The sequence below is a fragment of the Oryctolagus cuniculus genome, chromosome 7 (assembly GCF_051225735.1).
Source record: "Oryctolagus cuniculus isolate XC-2025 breed Fujian yellow rabbit chromosome 7, ASM5122573v1, whole genome shotgun sequence".
NCBI lineage: Eukaryota > Metazoa > Chordata > Mammalia > Lagomorpha > Leporidae > Oryctolagus > Oryctolagus cuniculus.
The window spans coordinates 79369255-79386951 of record NC_142873.1 but is presented as its reverse complement, the minus strand read 5'-3'; the positions used below and the strand labels follow the sequence as shown (position 1 = coordinate 79386951).

At 47.6% G+C, this 17697-nt stretch overlaps 1 protein-coding gene and 1 long non-coding RNA gene across 4 annotated transcripts in view; both read right to left on the bottom strand.

The window, feature by feature from the left end:
- The window catches only part of TGFBR3 (transforming growth factor beta receptor 3), a 216895-nt gene extending 205302 nt beyond the window's left edge, over positions 1–11593 (bottom strand). For 2 of the 3 annotated variants that reach the window (XM_008264892.5, XM_070078049.2), the window contains exon 1: positions 11194–11593. The gene's annotated coding sequence lies outside the window, so the exon portion shown is untranslated. The remainder of the gene's footprint in view (positions 1–11193) is intronic. The other variant, XM_008264894.5, reaches the window with a different exon arrangement.
- A 2073-nt stretch (positions 11594–13666) lies between these two features.
- LOC138850605 (uncharacterized) overlaps positions 13667–17697 on the bottom strand; it is a 132381-nt gene continuing 128350 nt past the window's right edge. The window contains exon 5 of the long non-coding RNA XR_016237186.1: positions 13667–15012. This is a non-coding gene — a long non-coding RNA (uncharacterized LOC138850605). The remainder of the gene's footprint in view (positions 15013–17697) is intronic.

The window sequence follows — 17697 nt, the reverse complement described above, 5'->3', positions numbered from 1 at the left end:
CGGACCACCTTGGGGAAGGGTCAGGGTGAGGCAGGGAAGTCACACTGGAAGGAGGGATGTGCAGCAAAGGAACACGGGGTGCCTGGGAAACCACAGGGGACTCATACAAGCATAGTGAGGTTCCTGGAGGAAAGAAAAAGTAGGCTGAGGCCTACTGACAACCACCACGCTGTCCATGCTAAGGACAATGGAGTGGCAGACTTTTCAAATGCAAGAAACCAAAGAATCAGTTTTAGAAGGTATCAAGGATAACGGATGAATGATTTTAGAGAGAGATGCCAAAGCCTGGAAAACCAGCTGGAAGGTGAACCCAATAGCCCAGGTGAGATGATAACTTGGAAACAGAGAAGAAAATGCCAACTGGAGAGATGTGCTAGGGGCAGCGTTGTAGCACAGTGGCAATGCCACTGCCCCATACTGGAGCACTGGTTCAAGTCCCAGTTACTCTGCTTCCTATCCAGCTTCCTGCTAATGAGCCTAGGAAAGCACCAGAAGATTTTTCCAAGTAATTGGGCCCCTGCCACCCACAGAGGAGGCCCTGATGAAGTTCCTGGCTCCTGGTTTTGGAGACTTGGGGAGTGAACCAGCAGAAGGAAGAGCCCTCTGTCTGTCTCTGCCTCTCAAGGTAAGACATGACGAGACTGGGATTCCTCAGCTCAGGGAAGTAATGAGGAGACAGTGAAGCATGACTCAGGCTTGCAGCTTGGTAACAGGTGCCGCTGACTGACAGACTGACATGGGACATAAAGGAGATGAGCCTGTGGACCCCAGAGTCGGCATATGTTGGCTGCTGGAGTTAACTTTCCCAGAAAGACCTACAGAGCAACCAGGCGGCACAGGCCAAGGGCTGCTGGAAATACGGGTATGAGACAAAGCTGGGACTTTCTAGCATACATTGCCTTTGAAGTTCAGAACTGTACGACAGGAAGAGAAAGAGAGAAGGAAAACAGAACCTCAAGGGATGCACCAAGGGACCCACTGAAAACAAGACTGAGGAGACAGCAGAAACAGAAGTGGAAAACCCAGAGACCCTTTCCAGGGAAACCAAGAAAATAAAACCAGGGGAGAAAAGGAGAGTAAAGCAGCAGGTGCAACAAGGCAAGAACGAAGCAGATGAAGAAAACCAGCATGGAATTGTGGCCCCTGCACCTTTTCTCATGCCACATCACGCCTGCGTGGGAGCAGGCTGAGAAGTCAACAGTAGGTGAGAAGAGAACAGAACCAAGAGCCCAGGAAAGGGTCCCATTCAACACCTTGTGAAGGTGTAAGGTGTGAGAAACGGAAAATATGAGCTTCTGCTGGGGGAAGACTTTTTTTTTAAGATATATTTATTTGAGAGGTGGAGATAGAGAGAAGGAGAGACAGAGAAAGGTCTTGCATCCACTGGTTCACTCCCCAAATGGCTGCAACAGCCGGAGCTGGGCTGATCTAAAGGAGCTTCTTCCGGGTCTCCCACACGGATGAAGGGGCCCAAGCACTTGGGCCATCCTCCGCTGCTTTCCCAGGCCATAGCAGAGAACTGGATCAGAAGAGGAGCAGCCAGGATACGAACCAACACTGTAGGTGGAGGCTTAGCCCACTACAGCACAGTACTGGCCCGGAAGGAAACTTCTTAGTTAACACCCAGGTCTCGCGGCCCCACTAATCCTGAAAGCAGCGGCAGGTGTTCAGAGAGGCTTGCTGCTTCTGACACAGGCTGAGGACAACACATTCACCTACGCAAGGTCCGACCTCTCAGATCCCCGCCTCCACGCTCTGCTCACACCAACTCCTGCTGCTTCTCCCCACTGCTCAGCACCAGGGCCTACATTTGTGTTCATGGTGAAAAAGCCTAACAAGAAAACCATAGCATCAACTACCAGGTTTGGGGCCATGAGTCCCTAGCCCAGCACTGGTCAGCATGAAGCCTCACTAAAAACATAAGTGGGGCTCTGAACACTGGGCCTACACCCCTCAGCATCAGCAGGAGCTGCCCAACTGCTCTTCCAGTTGCTTCAGAAACAAAAAGGAACCTAAGGAGGAGAAAGTCTTTTTTTTTTAAAAAAAAAAAAAAGAGTTATTTATGTATCTGTTTACTTTGAAAGAGTTACAGGGTCGGGGGAGGGAGCAGAGACAGGTCTTCCATCCGTTTTGGGTTCACTCCCCAAATGGCTGCAATGACTGGGACTGAGCCAAGCCAAAGGCAGAAGCCAGGAGCTTCTTCTAGGTCTCACAAGTGGATGCAGGGGCCTAAACACCTGGGCAATCTTCCACTGCTTTCCCAGGTGCATTAGCAGGGAGCTGGATCAGAAGTGGAGCAGCCGGGATTCAAACCAGCACCCATATGGGATGCCTATGTCATCACAGGCAGCAGCTTAACCCACTATGCCACAGCAGTGGCCCCTAGGAGGATACAGTCTTTAATCCTAAAATTTTTCTTAATTTCCAACAGCAAGCCATAAAGAAAAACTAGCAGATTCTTTAAAATGTGAGTTCAGAGTCCTTTCTCTTTTACCCTCTGCAAAAAAGCAACCCACCTCCCAAATGATCATTTTTCTTGGCTTAATTTTACCAGTTTTTGGGATACATAATTGGAAACAGACTGCTTTTTCCTGGCTTTTGAGAACAGGATCTTTGGGGTTATGAGAGTTGCCAACTACAGAGCCTCAACCTTTGCAAAATGTCTTTTGTAAACCTTACCTATACTCCTACTTAAAACGTATGATTACTTTCAAAGAAAACATTGAAATCCCTTATTATTATGCAAAAGTGAAGTTTCTCCTGACCAATCAGAGGCCTTTCTCCCTTCCCTCCACTCCCTTCCCACTTCACCCAAGTGCATCCTATTTGTGCTCAGCTACCTCTCATTCAAGCATTACCAAAAGCCTCCTCAACATGTGATACTTTCTGGAGGCATCTTTAAGAATTTAGTAGAACTGATTATACAGGAAACCTCCGTATTCAGCCCACACATTGAACGAAATCAAAACCTGAACAGCTTAAAGTGTGAACACTCCAACAATGAAATAAAGGTGCCACAAACTGAAAAAGGCACAAAGACAGAAAAATGTGAAATGCAGGAAGTGGGTCATCTTTCCTCTGGCTCCTGTGTCACCAATGAGGTGGATGCATCCAATGGCTATACAGCAACTGTAGTGAATAATGAGTGTGACACATTCAACACAAAAAGACAGGTGTGTGTGTGTCTTTACAAAATGCATTATTTTTTTTTAACTTTTGTTTAATGAATATAAATTTCCAAAGTACAGAATATTGATTACAATGACTTCCCCCCCATAACGTCCCTCCAACCCGCAACCCTCCCCTTACCCACTCCCTCTCCCCTTCCATTCACATCAAGATTCATTTTCGATTCTCTTTATATACAGATCAGTTTAGCATACATTAAGTAAAGATTTCAACAGTTTGCTCCCACACAGAAACATCAAGTGAAAAATACTGTTTGAGTACTAGTTATACCATTAAATCTCAATGCACAGCACACTAAGGACAAAGATCCTACATGAGGAGTAAGTGCACAGTGACTCCTGTTGTTGACTTAACAAATTGACACTCTTGTTTATGGCATCAGTAATCACCCTAGGCTCTTGTCATGAGCTGCCAAGGCTATGGAAGCCCCCTGAGTTCACTGACTCTGATCATTTTTAGACAAGGCCATGGTCAAAGTGGCCTTGTCTACAAAATGCATTATTAACCTAAGTAGTTTTCTTTTCCCATTATTCATATGGCATCTGGCAAATATATGGCAAGTAACAATCTCTCTAAAATAAGAAAACTAATGGGAATGTCTGTTCAGAAAGGTTTGGGTGAGGAGAGAAGGCCTCACCATCATACACATGCCGGTTTAGTCCAGAAACTTCTCCCACACACCCAGGGAAGACCTTACAGTGCAATGATGCAAAATGTATATAATGAGTCAGTGGTGCTTTCCCTTCAAGTTGAATTTAATTCGGCAGTCAACTGCACGAAGTCTAACGTACCAAAATGAGACATTTATTCTTCCTGGGTGCTCAGAAGAGCTTTGTGTTTGAATATGTTTTGTTTAAAAAAAATAAAATAAAATAAAAAGCCATAAAAGAGGCAGCTCATAATACCACAGTATGCTCCTACAAAAGTCCTTAGGGCACGGCCTGAGCACAGGGCTCTGTGATTAGCATCCAAGAATTTCACCTCAAATAACCTTCCAAGTATGAAATGGGCCACATTCTGCTCCCTCAATTATATAGCTAATTATGAAATGAAATTTGCCAAAAGCCCCCCACCGTGTATTTTTCTATCCAAGGACCAATATCATCCTGTCAAAACATAAATCACTAAAAATGTTAACAGAATAATACTCCCAAAAAGGGCTCTTTTCATACACCAAGGGGAATCAAGTTTCCACTAATAGAAGATGGTGGCAAGCATTTAAAAATCTGGGGCCAGGGGCCAGCGTTGTGGCACGGCAGGTTGAGCTGCTGCCTGAGACAGCATCCCATATTGGCACCTGTTAGAGATCGGGCTGCTCTACTTCTGATCCAGTTCCCTGCTAATGTCCTGGGAGAAGCAGCGGAGGATGGCCCAAGTGTCTGGGCCCCTGCACTCATGGGCTTAGCCCTGCTATTGCGGCCATCTGGGGAGTGAACCAGCAGCTAAAAGAGCTCTCACTCTCACTCTCTCCCCTTCTCTCACTAACTCTGCCTTTCAAATAAAGAAATCTTAAAAAGAAAAAAGAACCACAAAATCCAAAGTCCTGCTAGACTCCCCGGCTGGCCCATGTGGTGCTGCCCCCAGCCCTGGCAGTGGCGTCCAGCCAGCCTCCCCAGGCAGTCGAATCAACGGCAAAGGTCAAGGGCTTGGACCTCCAGACGCTGTTTTCTAAGGATCATTTTTTTCAAGGATTAATCAACTGAAATATGTATGTGTCTTAATGGTCTACTTGCAATTTTACACAAAAACCTGACCTTCAGCATATCCTAGAGAAACGAATTAGGTGCTTCCAAGGGTAAAAAAAAAAAAAAAAAAAAAAAAAAAAAAAAAAAAGCAGGTGCTTCTTTTTCTTGCTCAAAGCACTCCATTCCAAAGGCCCCTTTCAATCAGAGATCAGTGTCCCAGAGGTAGGATGAGTCCCTTGCTCCCCAAGTAAAGCTACAGCTAACATTTCAGACCTAATTCTAAGTTATTATCTTGGCAACAGTTAGACATTAAATCCTAAAAGTCAACCTTGCTGGGGCTGGCACTGTGGCACAGTGGGTTAACGCCCTGGCCTGCAGCACCAACATCCACTATGGACGCCAGTTCGAGACCCGGCTGCTCCACTTCCGATCCAGCTCTCTGCTATGGCCTGGGAAAGCAGGGAAGATGGCCCAGGTCCTTGGGCTTCTGCACCGGCATGGGAGACCCTGAGGAAGCTCCTGGCTCCTGGCTTTGGATCGGTGCAGCTCTGCCCATTGTGGCCAACTGGGGAGTGGACCAGCGGATGGAAGTCCTCTCTCTCTCCTTCTGCCTCTCCTCTGTATAACTCTTTCAAATAAATAAATAAATCTTAAAAAAAAAAAAAAAAGTCAACCTTGCCAACCTCTCCATATCAGTCAGAATCCTCTCCTCAGACTGGAAGAAGCCTTCAGCAAAGAGGAATCACCAGCACAGACAGCAGACATTAATCTCTGCACCCCACCCACACGCCCCCCAGATATCTCCAGCAGGCTGTATCAGGAGGGCCTGAAGGCAAGGGTCTGGGGATCTGGTTCCAGGCCTTCCATCTGAAACATGGTTTCCACCCCTCTTAAGTAGTCATCAGCCTTTTCAATGCCTTTGGCCTGGAAAACTGAATAATAAAAAGCAGAGAACAAAATCCAAGGGAGAGTAGCCTCACAGAGAATTTATATAAATTAAAGGTGCTTCAAACACTAAAGGCTGCCCACATCTTGACGGAGAGTGCGAGAGATCAAAATCATTACTCTCTGAGGTAGGAAGGGAAAATGTTTGGAAATCTGTGCTAAATTTGAAGCAAAGACTATGCAGAGGAAATAAAGCTTGGTGTCACTTAACAAACAAATGTGCTATTTCAAAAGATATAAAACAAGAAATCCAGAAATGGACAGCGCCCAGAAGAGGGACCTTTTGTAAGGCTTTTCCAAGCTATGTTGATTTATTACAGCTTGACTAGAAACGAACAAATTAGCAACAGCTTGTGTTTTATGAATTGTTACAAACAGTGCTATCATTCCAAGTGTTACTCTGAAGATGTGGAACCAGAGAAATTTCTGCCATAGATCTTAGTGCACTTAATTTTCTTCCAATGACACAAGGGCCCTCACTGAATCTGTTAGGAGCTCACTGTTGCTTTTTCAAGGCTAGCTTTTCAGGTAACCTAGATTCACTCTTAACATTTCAAATTGCCCATATTCCTAATGGCAATGCATGGCTGCTTTTAAGTCAAAGATCCCTTATAAGGACCTGAAGAAACTCAACAACAAAACAAATAATCCAATTAAGAAATGGGGTAAGGATATGAACAGGCATTTTTCAAAGGAGGAAATACAAATGGCCAACAGACACATGAAAATATGCTCAGGGTCACAAGCCATCAGGGAAATGCAAATAAAAACCGAGGTGAGGTATCACCTCACACTAGTTAGAATGGCTATCATCCAAAAATCAAAAAATAACAAATGCTGGTGAGGATGTGGAGAAAAAGATATCCTAATGCACTATCAGTGGGAATTAGACTGGTACAACCATTATGGAAGGCAGTATGGAGATCCCTCAGAAAATTAAAAATAGATCTGCCATATGACCCAGCTATTCTACGCTTAAGAATATATCCAAAGGAAATAAAAATCAGCACACAAAAGAGTTACCTGCATTCCCATGTTTATAGCAGCTCAATTCACAACAGCTAACACGTGCAATCAACCAAGCTATCACAACTGATGACTAGATAAATAAAATGTGGAATATTATTCAGCCATAAAAAAGAATGAAATCCTGATATTTGCAACGAAATGGGTGCAACAGAAGATGATTATACTAAGTGAAATAAGCCAGGCCCAAAAAGACAAATATCACATATTTTCTCTTATTTGTGGTACTTAATATAGACAGTATACAAATTATGTGAATGCCTTATCATTTGGTATTAGTTATAAATACTGTTTCACTGGATCATTCATATAAATGACAATATACTTTTCTTCTTTCCTACATTAAAAAAAGGAGAAAGAAGTGGAGGTGGGGGAGCAGTGAGGACTCTTGAGGTACTAGTAATGTTTTGTTCTTAATCTGGGTGTTGGTTGTAAATGTGACCAGAGGACATAAATCTCACTTATCTGTACACTTTTGTACATTTCTTGGCATGTCTACTGTATTTCAATAATTTTTTTTATTAAAAAACATTTTAAACAAGTTGGAAAATGTTCCAGTGGACTGAAAAAGGGCAATAAAATCATTTTTAAAATAAAAGAGCAAAAAAAAAAGACTGTCGTGATTCACTAGTAAAACTGACAGTAACAACTTGTTTGTCCAGTAGCAATGAAAGAACAGGAAAAAATACATTTCAAAATAAAATGTCATGAAGGGTTGGGGGGCAATTCAAAATGACTACACAGAATTAGCCAGGGAAAATAGTATGGCACCATTATCCCTCGCCTGGATGTTAGGTCCGTTGAGCTTCAGCTTGAAAAGTCAAATCACACTCTTTCGAGATTTATGGTCCTGGGAGACTGGTCATCACCTGGGCTCTAAAGAAGTCAGCAGTGACCACTTTAGAACACAAGGGCATTTGAGACCCCAGGGCCCTAAGCTCAGAATCTGACCTCAAAAAACAAGGGGTCACTTGACTTTTACAAGATACAACCAAGTTTGCATGCAAAAAGGAAAGATAAATTCCTTTGAGTCTTTAAAAAAAATAGGACAATAGTTTGCTTCAAAAAAACCAATTTTGTCAATCCTTAAAGGCTTTCTGTGACAAAGTCCCAGGCACCCTTAGGGCATCTTGGCTCCCTGCTATTGAAGAACTGAATGAGGACAGCTAATTTATCAAACCCCAAGACCAGGTCCCATAAGCCTATTAAGGACTGGGGTATTGATATAAACAGTTGTCAAAGGGATAAACCAGATCAGAGCATGCAAGACTAAATAAGATCCCAAATAAACGCCTCTCTGGAGTCTATGAGCAATGCTGAGATTCAGAAAGAAGGGACTAAGTTTGAAAGTTATTTTAAAATAGGATCTATTTGACCTAACTTGGTAAAACGACAGAGCTCCATCAACACTACATGATACACAAGGACAAGAAAGCTGACCAGCCTACAAAACTGCAAAGATTGAAAACCTTTTCTAAAAGCCAGTTCTACAGATTTTTTCCCAAGCATGTTAATTCTTGAATATCACCTATACACATATTTACAGGTATGGAGATCCACAGACACATCACACCTACACTATATCAAATATGATACTTCTGAGTGATTCCTATACAGTTTGAGCATCCCTAGTCTAAAAACTCCAAAATCTGACATGCTTCAAAATCCAAAAATTTTTGAGTTAACCATATGACACAGTGGAAAATTCCACACTTGATCTCATGTGATGGGTCACAGTTAAAATATAGGTGTATTAAAAATATTGCATAAAATGACCCTCAGGCTATTTGTATAAACTGTATATGCAACATAAGGGAATTTTAAATTTCGACTTGGGTCCCATCCCCAAAGCATTTTGATATGTATAAGCAAATATTTCAAAATCTGAAAAAAAAATCCAAAGAAATCCAAAACATTTCTGACCCCAAGCCTTGCAAAAACAGGAAAACTGTACTAAAATATAAGCTTTTCTGAAGAATGTACAGTCACAGAATTGTTGTTACAAGTGTTTAGCAATCCCTTATTGCCTTGCACTCAGAAAATGTTAGTGAAAGTTAATGATGATAGGATCCTGAGTGCGCCAAACTCCTTTAGAACAAATTCATCATTTAGAGCTTTCTACAAAACAGAAATTGAAGATCTTACAAAAGGATTCACAATGGATTTCTCTGGGTTGCCAGATAACTTGAGCTATTATTCAAACTACACAAAATTATCTTATATACATATCTCTTGTAGAAAACAATTGCGTGTTAACATCTGTCCAGACACCACACAGTTCTTGCCTGCTGCATAGCCAACATACTTGCAGATGTCCTATCTTTACGGTTATCCTTATTTTAATCGGTTGAAGTTAAACCCAAGTTGGTTATTTTGCTGGATGAAACCAGGACATTTTTCCACGTCTGAAATGTGTGTTTGACATCCTCAAAACTGGTTTATGGGCCCTACAGACATCAACAGTGTGTTTTGCTCCCCCTATTGGCTAACAGTCAAAATAACAATGCACTCCCCAGGGACCGCCTTTGAAGTATGGGGGTTCAAAAGTGAGGTGGTGATTTTTATATCTAAAAACAAGAGCTGAATCAACAGTCGTTACGCAAAGTTGCCATGCAGTGGACAGATTCCATCAAAACAGGAAAAATTAAAGTTGACAAATGACAAACTGAAGGGCATACGCACACACACACACACACACATATACACTGAAGCCTTGAAACACTAAACAATGCAAAATTGAAGCCAAAAGCAGAGAACACCAAGAAAAAGAGCAACGTCCTCTGACTGACACAATAGCACGAAATCAATTTCATTTTAATAACCCATAAGGGGGTAAGAATTATTTCCCCACCTCCTGTGCCAACCTCAAGCTGCTTCCTAAGGAAGCCAAGTAATGGTGCTCCACCATGTCTGGACAATTAAGAAAAGGAATTAAGACTAAAGAGCCGCATTCATTAGGACAAGTCAGAGTTCTCGTTATAATTACTTGGAGCCAGTGTCAAAGCAGCTAGCTGTATTTCGGCATCCCTGATCGCCAATCCCCTAAGCGCCTCACAGATCCCGCACCCGTATTGCAAAGGATAGGTGTTCACCTCCAGGGGAGAAGGCGCAGGGACTCCCAAAACGGACCGCACTGGCTGGTCTCCCGCCGGGCAGCGAGCTAGCGCCCGAGGCAGAACCACCAGAAAGTGACGCACGCTCTCAGGCAAGGTCACTTAACCTCCGGAGTCCCGTACCGTAAAAGGTGTTTTCACCTCAGAGCTGGTGTGAGGCGGCAGCGCGACCGCGTCCCCACCACAGCGTGGCTGGCGGGCACGCAGTAGAGCCCGATAAACGCCAGTTGTCGCTGTTACCCGGGCGCGCGGGTTCTCCCCGCAGTAACCGCGCGCAGGCTGAAGCCCCGCTTTGGGAAGATGAAAGGGTCTTGACGCGGGTGTGGGCGTCTTGCGAAGCCTTCTCTCGTCCCAAACCCGCATGTTTCTTCCAAGGGAGACCACGGAACTCGGGCAATGCCTGGTCACGCTCGCAGCTGTCACCCGCGCCGGCCCCGACCTTCCGCGCTGCGCTCGTGGCCCGTGCCCGCACCCGTGCCGGTGCCCGCAGCATCATCTTGGTAGGAGGCAGCAACCCGTTCGGCCGGGACTGCTACTCCCACTTCACAGCTCGGGAACAGGAGCCAGTTTCTGTCCCCTGGCTCTCTGGGTGGCCATCAAACCCATGGGGTTGCACTCTGCCGAGGTCAGTAACTGGGGCTCCACACGCCGGCTCCCTACTTTCTGGGGATCTGGAAAGTGGGGGCAGATGCCCTAGTAAGACCAAGTTTGCAGGAGGATTCTCCTAGCAACAGTCCAAAATTTCCAAGTGCGTCCAAACCAAATGAACACCCTAAAGGGAGCCTTCGAACGCCACCGGGACGCGCGGCTCCGACATCTGGGATCCCAGCTGCAGAGCACCCCGAGGGCGCGGCCGTGGATCCGGGGGCGGCGGCAGCCGAGCCCAGACCCACAACAAACCTGGCCCATCGACCTGTCACGCGGCTGGAGGGTAGGGGCCGGCGCCCGCCGCAGGGGTCGGAAGGCACCGCGGAGCCCAGAGTGCGGGCGGCCGGGCAGACGCCGAGGATCCCTCCCCGCAGCGCGCATCGCCCCCGGAGCGCTGCCCGGCCCCGGGAGCCGCTCCCACGCACCGCCGGCCCCGGGTCCCCGCCCGGCCCACGCCGCCCTCCCCGGGCCGCAGAGCGGGCACCGACAGTCCACGCAGCGCCACCGGCCCGCGCAGCCTGCAGAGCCCGCGGCCCCGGGCAGCCGCCCCAACGGGCTGCAGCGGCGCGGGACCGGCAGGCACGTACCTCGCAGGCGGCGCGTCCCGCGGACCTCAACCGCGGCAAGTTGTAGGGACGCAGAGCAAAGTTTTCCCCGCCCAGCGCTCGGCGGCCGCGAGCTCCGGCAGCTGCTGCGCCGCGGCGCAACTACGCCATCCGGAGCCGCCGGGCGCTTTCACCTCCTGCCGGGAGCTCCGGGAATCGCGCGGGGCTAGCGGCCGGGCGCGGACCCGCAGGCTGCCCTCGCTCACTGGCTGCGGAGAGGAAAATAAGCCTCGGCGTCCCCGAAAGACGCGAGTACCCTCATCGGGCCGACCCCGCGCGCCTGCTCTCCCTCCCGCGCGGGCGGGGACGGGCCGGGCGCCACAGCAATCAGCGTGCGGGGGGAAGGGGCTCCGGCCGCCCGAGACCCCGCCCCCCGCCTCCTGTCCCCGCCCCCTCAGCTCCGCGGCGGATGGACGAGCCCCGCGCGGCCCGGGCCAGCCTTTCCCTGCGGGCCGAGGAGGCTTCGAGCCGAGGACAGCGCGGGAGGAGGAGAGAGGCCGCGGCCGGCCCCGGCGCACCCACGTCGGTGTCCGGAGGAAAGAGTGGAGGGTGCGGGCAGGAGCTGGTCTCACCCGGCCCCTCAAACTTTCCGGGGCTCTCTGGAGGAGGTGGAGTTTTATTGGGCTTAATAGAAAAAAAAAAAGGTTTGGAGCCTCAGAGAGTGCGATCGTGCCCTCCTGCCCGTTCCGCAGCCCGGCCCCCACGCACGCCTTCATTCTGTCTCGGTTTGCTTTGTCCCAGCCCCCAAGTTTAAGGATTACCCACAGAGACGATCGGATGGTGGGGCCCAACGAAGCCGTGCTTCTTGCCCCCTAGCAGAGAGGGTGCATTCCCCAGCCCTTTCTCTGCTAAAGAAATTAATTCCAACCCTGGAGTGAGGTCCACGGACCGGGCGTTGCTCAGAGGTAGGCGCAGCGTCTAGCGCACACAGGCCTGCGCGCTGCACCCTGCTGAGCTGTCTGCGCGCCCCGAAACGCCCCCTTTGAAACTCCTGTTTATCTCCCCCGCCTTCAGTTCTCTCTTAAATGGTGTGCTTCGGTAGGGGGACAGTGTGACACACAGCCGCGGAAAGGACCGCGCGCCCACTGCGGTTCCACACACCGAACTGGCAGTCTCGATTCTGCCATTGCGCTGACTATGGGAACTCGCACCTACAGCTCAAACTGCAGGCTCGCTTCCCGCCGAGCTCGGCCTAGGAGGCCTCCTCCAGATCTGAAGTGTCAGGCCTTTTACAGGGGGCAGCGTGGGATGGGGAGGCCCCTTGGATTAAGACTTCCATTGTCACCTGGACAGTGAGCCGCCTTCCCGGTTTCAGAGAGAAGTCTTTCTCACCTTCGTTCTCTTGTACCTGTCCATAGAAAAGCCACCCAACTGCAGCTTCATTCAAAAGGGTGACATGCCCTTGATCACCTGAATACCTGCAGGGCCCTCTTCCCTGACTCCTTCGTTCCCTGCATTGTAGATTTCACCCGCTGGCTGAGAGACCTGCACCTGCACTGGGGCTACACACAGGCACAAGGCCCTCCCAGGAGAGCCTAGGTGGTTAGCCTCAGCTTTGGCCTATTGTGGCCTTCTCACCTGGACTCAAATAACAGCGAGTCAGGCCTCAAGAGACCGGGTCTTAGTTTCAAGTGCAGGCATGTATGCTTGAACTGAGTGGGATTGTTTAATCCCACATTAAACTGTATCAGCCATGTTGAGGGGGCCAGGACCCAAACTTCCATCCAGCCCAGAGCCCAAACCCTCAATGTCACCTAAAACTTTTACATATTGGCAAAATTAATCAGTTGCTTTGTTTTGTTTAATTCAGGGGTAACTCATTTCAGGAAACTGTAACAGTGTTTACAAAACTAACAATGTCCACAGAGGCCTCATCCCTTTCAATCTTTACACCACCATGTGATATTATTAGCAGAAATCCTGACGGCTGAGCCAAGGGCATAGGTTTAAATGAACTTAATTTTTGGTTCCCAGGCAAAGTTCTAAAAAAGTATTTTCCTACTTTTCATTAATTGCAATGTCAGCTGATCTGTGAGATGATCTTCTTTCATTTGGTTTCTCGAGATCTAGGACTGCACTGGAATCACAGTATTTGTTACTGTAAGGTACCAGCTCCCTTTTGGTCCAAGGTGCAAGGTGGCATCTTAGTCATCTGTTCGGAAGTGTTTTTTTTTTTTTTTTTTTTTTTTTTTTTTTTTTTGACAGGCATAGTTAGTGAGAGAGAGAGAGAGAGAAAGGTCTTCCTTCCGTTGGTTCACCCTCAAATGGCCACTTCAGCCGGCACGCTGGGCAGATCCAAAGCCAGGAGCCAGGTACTTCTCCTGGTCTCCCATGCGGGTGCAGGGCCCAAGGACCTGGGCCATCCTCCACTGCCTTCCCGAGCCACCGCAGAGAGCTGGACTGGAAGAGGAGCAACCGGCGCACCAACTGGGACTAGAACCAGGAGTGCTGTCACCGCAGGCGGAGGATTAGCCTACTGAGCCGCATCGCCAGCCTCAGAAGTGTTTTCAAAACCAATTGAGAGCAGGCAAGGGCAGGGGAGTGGCGGTGAACTCACCCGCATAAGAAATGTTTTACTGCAGAGCACCTCAGAGATTTACTGAAGCTGTGTCTCCTAAGGCATTGCTCCTGTTCCAGGCGTGGACCCACTCATTTACAGTAACGCATACTTAGGGGGCTGTCTCTAGGTTCTGTGGATTAAGCAGATGACTGAGCAGATGAATAATAACCTTGTGACTATATTTAAGGAGTACAGTGTGACATTTCTTTTCTTAATGTTCAGTTATTTATTTTCATCCACTTGAAAGGCAGAGCAACAGAAAGAGTCAAAGACAGAGTAAGATCTTCCATCTGCTGGTTCACTCCCCAAATGCCTGCAACAGCAAGGGCTGGGCCAGCCTGAAGCTAAGGGCCCAAACACTTGAGCCATCCTCCGCTGCCTTCCCAGGTGCATTAGCAGAAAGTTGCCTAGGAAGCAGAGAAACCAGGACTCTAACCGGTGTTCTGATATGGGATGCAAGTGTCTCAGGTGGTTGCTTAATGCACTGCACCCCAGCCCATGAAACACGGGGAGTGGGAGTTTCAATACACAAATACAAGATGATTAGCATTTCCATCTCCTTATCACCTCTTTCACTTTGGAGCTCCTCTCTTCTAGCCCTTTATAAAATGCATGCTAGGTTCTTGCTCTCTACAGATACTGTAATATGTTGTAGAACACTAGAACTTAATCTGCCTCCCTTGCTGTCAATCTAAATAAAAGTAAACAACAAAGAGAGAGAGAGAGAGATTCTCCAAAGAATCTTCACAGCTGCTTGGTAATATGCTTGCCATAGCACACTAGGACATATTCAAAGAAGTATCAGCAAGGGAAAATTTTTAAAGGCAAAAATGAGAATTACATCAGATATTTTGAAACAAGACTCTTTGGCCGCAATGAGTAATAATGAGGGTGACATTAGCCCAAGGTTGGAACGGACAGTTGCTGCCAGATGTCCTTGTAGCTGTCCTTTTTGTATAAGGTTGCACTGGCCTCTGTGTAATGTTACGGTTCCGGCAGAGTCTTTTGTGATGGTTACTATCAGGCAATGGTGCTTAAGAACACTTTCTTCATAACCTCCAGCTTCATTTATTTTTGTTTTTTGTTAGGATTGACATAAGTGAATCCATCTGGATTTTGACAACCCTCACATAACTGCACAACACCTCAATTTTCTAAAAGACCATGTCAAGAGGAAAAAATCATTTAGTTGTTTCTGTTTCTTAACAGGTCCAAAGGAGTACGCAGCACATGCTTCCCACCTGTATGGGTCAGAGAGAGACAAATAGTTAGAGCGATCCATGAGAGGGGATTCAGCTCCTGTGAAATGGCAGTGGAGAAGTCCCCCAGTGGGTCCCCTGCAGGCTGGAGACCCTAGGGTGCCAGTAGAAAGACTCAATCCAAGTCCAAGGGCCTCAGCTCCAGACTGAAAGCCCGAGGTTCCGGCAAGGAGGCCACTGGGGTCCAGAGGCCAGAAAGTGACATCCGAGGCAGGAGCCCAGCGCGTCCCAGCTTTCAGAGAAAGACACTGACTTGCCCTCTAGATGCATTCTCTCCAGCCAGCAGCCAGTTGGTAGTGCTGCCTGCATCAAGGCTGGTTCTGCCCCCTGCTCCATGCAGACTCCCCTGTGCATTTCCTTGGCAAACACCCTCACAGCCACCCAGACTCACACTTTTCCCAGGTTTCCAGGTATTCCTCAGTCCAGTCAAGTTAACACTGCACATTTTCACTTGTTTACTACTAATAACAGTTCTCTTACCTTAGAAAATGGCACCTTAGGGCCGGCGCTGTGGCTCACTTGGCTAATCCTCCACCTGTGGCGCCAGAATCCCATATGGGCCCCAGGTTCTAGTCCCGGTTGCTCCTCTTCCAGTCCAGCTCTCTGCTGTGGCCTGGGAAAGCAGTGGAGGATGGCCATCCAGGTGCTTGGGCCCCTGCACCCGCGTGGGAGACCAGGAAGAAGCGCCTGGCTCCTGGCTTCAGATTGGCCTAGCTCCGGCCGTAGCAGCCATTTGCGGGGTGAACCAATGGAAGGAAGACCTTTCTCTCTGTCTCTCCCTCTCTGTCTATAACTCTACCTGTCAAATAAATAAATAAATAATATTTAAAAAAAAGAAAATGGCACCTTAGAAAATGGCACAGAGAGGCTGACCAAGGTCACGGAACCAGCAGGTGGCAGAGCCAGGTGGCAGCGTGGCTCCACCGTCTGTGCTCAGAACCTCCACTTGGCACTGCAGCACCATAAGCCCCCTTCCACTAAAGGAGAGCTATTGGTTTCTAAAGCTCAAATCTTTCAAAGTCTCAAAAGAGAAAAACAAAAGTTTGTTTAGGAGAACTAGTACCCCACTACACCACCACATAAAAATAGATTCCTTTCACGCAGCGAAGAGCACTAAAAGTTGACCCAGTGCAGCCAACATCTTGGAGGCAATTGCATAACAGCTCTTAAGAATGTGTGACAGAACATGAACCAAATGGCGTCCCAAAATTGTTGTGACAGAACCCTGATCCACAAACTACAGCACGTACTCTTATTTTCTGCTTGGTTGATCGATTCTTGCTGACAGATTTACCACCTTATTTCTAAAATCCACTCATCCCCATGCTTACTGGTAGATGATTAGGATAGCAACTTAAGCAAAGGTCATCATTTAGAGCCACATGTTTGCTACATCTATAGCCAAGATCAGAATCTGTTTTTCACTGATAATATTTGCAGCTGGCAAGTTCAAATTAATGAGGGGAAAATACTGCCAGATGAACCTGCAGGCGAGGCAGACTCCAAAGCAGACACCTGATGCAAGCCGGGGAGATTCCACAGAGAACTTGGAAATAAAAATCCAAAGCAAATTCCTTTAATGACACCAGGGGTTCTTGCAAACGTGCCATTTCCTGCAACAATGCCAGAGCCTCCAGGGGGAGGAGTCCGCATTTCACCTTCAATTCTGCCGGAGACTCTCACCAAGCAGGAAAGGGACATTTCAAAGGGACAGCAGACCCCCCACCTGAGATCACTGGGGTCTTTGCTTGCTAGGGGGTGTGGCACAGCCTTGCTCTCCTTGCAGTAGGAGCTGAGGTACCAGAGGGAGGCCTCTGCACCTAACCCTCCTTCTGCAGTAACCCTGCAGAGAATTAACCCTTCTCTTGTTTTTCTGCTTTTTATTTATCAGATTTTGGTCTGAAGAAGACTAAAGAAAAAAAAGGCATGAATAATGAAATGTTATTTTGCGCTCAGGGTGAGTATACACACACACACACACACACACATTCCTATCTGCAAATGCTATAAATCTGAGCCAGTAACTCAAGCATGCCAGCAGCATAACTTTCTATGTTTTCTAAAACTGAATGAAGTTCCACTGGGAGCCTCTGTCAACTGAGGATCTCCCCCCACCTTCCCTGTTGCTCTCTGTGTAGGGGCTGTCCACACACTCAGGGAGGCAGGAATGAATGAGGGGCCTGTTTCATCTTCAGGGTCATCCTCTTATCCGTGCGCCACTGCTTCCTAATGAACATGTTCCATTTTTACCAAAAGCCATGAAGTGATTATTGGACTTTTTTCTTTAAGATGTATTTATTTGAAAGAGTTACAGAGAGAGAGAGACAGAGAGAGCTCTTCCATCCACTGGTTCACTCCCCTAATGGATGCAGCAGCCAAGGCTAGGAGGGCCAAAGTCAGGAGCCAAGAGCTTCTTCTGGGTCTCCCACATGGATACAGGGGCCCAGGGATTTGGACTATCTTCTGCTGCTTTCCCAGGTGCATTAGCAGGGAGTTGGGTCAGAAATGGAGTACCTGGGACTTAACCAGCACCCATATGGGGAGCCAGCAATGCAGACAGACACTTAACCCACTGTGCCACAGTACCAGCCCCTATTATTCTTCTTTATTTACTTTTTCTTCTTATAAAAGTTCCACAGAAGCAATCAAACATCTGGAGCAGGCATT